The sequence below is a fragment of the Sciurus vulgaris genome, assembly GCF_902686455.1.
Source record: "Sciurus vulgaris genome assembly, contig: HiC_scaffold_180_arrow_ctg1, whole genome shotgun sequence".
NCBI classification, from domain to species: domain Eukaryota; kingdom Metazoa; phylum Chordata; class Mammalia; order Rodentia; family Sciuridae; genus Sciurus; species Sciurus vulgaris.
The window spans coordinates 24,253-28,108 of NW_027632873.1; the positions used below are offsets into that span (position 1 = coordinate 24,253).

General features: G+C 40.9%; 1 pseudogene across 1 annotated transcript; it reads right to left on the reverse strand.

Annotated features, from left to right (window-relative positions):
* Positions 1-858: 858 nt before the first annotated feature.
* On the reverse strand, positions 859-3,301 carry LOC306652362 (enhancer of polycomb homolog 2-like; annotated as a pseudogene). Its single transcript has one exon. The product of its transcript is annotated as an enhancer of polycomb homolog 2-like (transcript).
* Positions 3,302-3,856: the final 555 nt, after the last annotated feature.

A 3,856-nucleotide genomic window follows, 5' to 3' on the forward strand; every position in this document is an offset into this window, starting at 1 on the left:
GGATGGCTCGATATCAAGACTTCCAATATTTATTGCAATAATATAATGCAATACGTACCTGGTAAATATCTTTTATGTGGTGTGTTACAGTTTTAAAGCCAGTTAAAATATGCAATCTTCAGAGAAAATGCAATCCTTGAAAAATTTTCATGTTCACACAGTTTAAATGTGCTAGATGCATACTTTTGCCTAGTCTGTTTTTTCTGTGTAATTATTTTTTATAAACTGGTATAATAAATAGAAATATACATTCAAAATATATGGAAAAATGAGTTACTACTTTAAATTTGCATGTATCGATCCATCCCTTTCCTCTGCACAGTAATAGAAAATATTATTTTGCCTTGAACATCATGTTTGACAGTAAAATGCCACTGAAGTATTTACCAAAAAGTCCATCTAGTCAAATTGTGAAACAAAATGAACCAAATGAAAACTTTACAGTTCCTTTAGAAAAAAAAATTACAAGAATTTCATTTCCTAGCTATGAATCTTTTTTAGACACAAAGTTGGATTTATTTTTTCAAAATACAAAATGTAAACATGGCAAAATAAAGAGTTAAAACAAGTGATGCTGGATTCCATTTCATGCTTATGATCCCATTAAAGAGTTATTTTTTAAAATCCATTCAGTTGCAAATTCAAGTGCAAAAGCATGATTATGAATATGTACTATTCAAGTAACAGAAATAATATTGAAGATACAAATAAACTATTTTACAAGGTAGTGATTTTCCCAATTTTACAAAATATACCTCATTTATCAATTTAACATCCAACATACTGTAGTCCATTTAGGTCCATCGTTAAACTCTGTGATCCACAGTGTCACCTTCTGCATTCAGCTGGAATATGAATGCACACCATCCACACAGGAAAAGCCACATGTTTTAGGTTATGTCACTTCCATAGCTACTGTTGTCTCTGCTATTCCATTTAAACCTGATCTTTCTGGTTCATAGTTCTCTCTTGCTATGCTGCTGATGGCACTACTGGGAGTAAGCTTTGGCACTCTGTCCATACTGGCAGCAACTGTGGCAAGTTTTAAGGCTGTTGGTGATGGTGCTGAAGTCAGTGTATTGATATGCACATTGACTGGAGAAACAACACTGACATTATTGAGGTGCACTACATTTGTCAGGCAGGAATTGTTCATGGGAAGTGTTTGAGGGCTGCTTGTGCACAATGCTGGGATTAAGTGGTTTGTAGTAGTGTGGCCAACTGTCCTTATAAGTTGTACAGCTGAAATCTCTGGGCTGGATGATAAAGTCATATTGGTGGAGGTTCCTGAAGCCTGGACAACACCGTTTATGTTGTTGTGGCCTGTGTTCTATTCCTTGACTATTTCACTGCGACCTGGAACAGGTGCACTGACCACTGCAGATGCAGCAAAGTGGGCGCTGACTGAGTTGAGTGTTTTAGACATGCAGTCAGAGGTGCTTGAGCCCTGTGCTTTTGGATGTGTCCATTGTGAGGAATGCCAAGATTGCTGTTTCTGCTGAAGCTGAGCCAGTTGCTGTCTTCGCATTTGAACTAACTGCTGTTGATGTGTCTGAATCTGCTCTTCTGTGATATCCCCTGTTACTGACATGCTATTCTTGATGGTGTTCAATAAAGCTTCAGCTGTTGCAGAAACTCTTTTATTGTTCGCAGTCTGCCCTGGTTTTCTGGAGGTACATTTTTCACTATCACTGTCCTGTAAATTTAGTAGCCTTGACTGGAAACACTGTAGTTGACGAGATCTGATATTGCTTAATATTTCAGAAAGGGACAGTCTATTTTCACAAGGTTTACTGGAAGCATTGGTCCAAGAGAAATTAGAAGAAAAGTCTATAGTTTGGGAAGAGCTTGAAAAACTATTCAGCATTTCAGGGTCTATCAGTTTCAGGACTGGGACATGTTCTGTGGATATACAGTCCATTATGACCCTTCCACCCCTGCCAATTCACCTTCTTGCAAATCATATACATCTTCTTGGGATTGTAAGTATTGTAAGGCAATGCCTATACCTCAACTTATCCAAATCTGCCAATTTTGAATTCTTACATGTATGGTCAGCTTGGTCCAAACGAGGAGCATAATACTGGCATCCTGCCCTCCTTGTGAAAGCACAGGGACCATCAGGATCATTTTCTTTTTTGAGTTCTGATACGGGGGATGGTATCTGTGGAAATTCATCTTCATCTGAGCTGTGAAAGTCATATTGTTTAATGTCACTCTTACTGATCACAGGCAATGTCTCAGGAGTGGGCTGCTGAGACATTATTAAAGCCTCTGCTTTAGGCTTCGTTGGGTACTTCTTCTTTTGATGAACAACATCAGAAGCCACTTTTTTCAAAGGCAAATGATGAGGGTGTTTAGTTTTACATTCTTGGACTTTGCAATGATTTGCATTACGAAGAGTTGCTGGAGCAGCATACAACTCTTTTTCTGATCTACTGATTTTCACTTCATTAAGGATTTCACCTCCATAGTCCCCCAAATGGTATCTTTTTTCCACAACTTCTAAGGTTAACTGCAATAATTCTCATTTTGTTTTCTCTCTTCTCTTAATCATTTCCAAAATTGTTATGGCTCTACTAAACTCTTGTCTCAGTTTCAACATCTTTTCATAAGAGGCTTCATCATTCTTACAATTCTTTCGAGTTTGCATGTTCTCTGTTCTCCTCCGAAAGGCAACATAAGGGTCATTGATGGTAGAGCCATCTCTTTTCTCTTGTTTCATTTGAAGAATGAGGGATGGCCCCTTGCAGTTTTTACGTTTTCTCACTCAGTAGTCATACACAGCTTTAATAAGATAATCATCTTCATTCAACAGCCGTTTTGCTTCTTGAAGTGTTACAAGCTGATTAGAACTGACTTTTTCAAGTCTGTCAATCATAATTTCAAATTGCAAAGGCTTAATTTCCATCTTTCTGTTAAGTCTATTTAATAAGGTCTCATCTTCTGAATCCATATCATAATCTGGTTGCTCGTTGTCTAGATTAAAAGGCTTAATATGAATGAACTGTTTGGACTGTTTCAACTCTCCTTTGTACAAGCGATTGTAATAGTTGACGTTGCTCCCTGCCTCAGGAACGGGAATGAGCATGCTCTTTTTTTTTCTCTCTAAACACTTGCTGTGCTGAAATAGCTGTAAATGATGTTCGGGTTCCTCCTCCTTCTCCATCCCGGTGGGCATCTGGGGCACGGCCCGGTTGATGGAGACGCAGTCTTCGAGATCATGAATGTCCTTGCCGCTGTAGAAGGGCAGCGGTTTGGCCGCGTCCAGCGACAGCGCTCTGAAGGAGAGTTTACCCATTGTCTCCCCACCTTACAGGCACAGCCCGGGAGGCGGGGCGGCGGCGGGGCAGGCAGGGAGGCTGGAAGGACTCCCGCCGCCTCCTCCACCTCCTTCCTCAGTGCAGCGCGGCCGGCCTGCCCCTCCTCCTCCTCCTCACTGCCAGGCACAGCATGGGCGCCCACCCCGCCAAAAACAGTCCCCCACCGCCACTCCGCTGCTCAGCTGCCCGATCCTCTCCCTGCGCCATGGCCAACAGGGCAGACATTCGTATGTATTCTTTAACAGGAAGTCATCCCAGTCTCAGTGTTATTAAGTGTCCTTTCTATTTCTAACATTCTACTGTTGGATTACCTTGTACCATATCACAACCAAATGGCATGGAATTTCCTGGATTTGTGGTTTGAGACAGATGGCACATATGAATACAATGTCCTCACTAGACTAGGCTCAAAACTCTCCAGTGGACTCCAAAGTAACTTCAAAGTCAGGAATGACTCAGTTTCTGGTTTGGAAGCTGCACTGCTCTTATGGCACCTGAGAAGGGGTTTATATCACAGGAGTTTCCCAACTTGT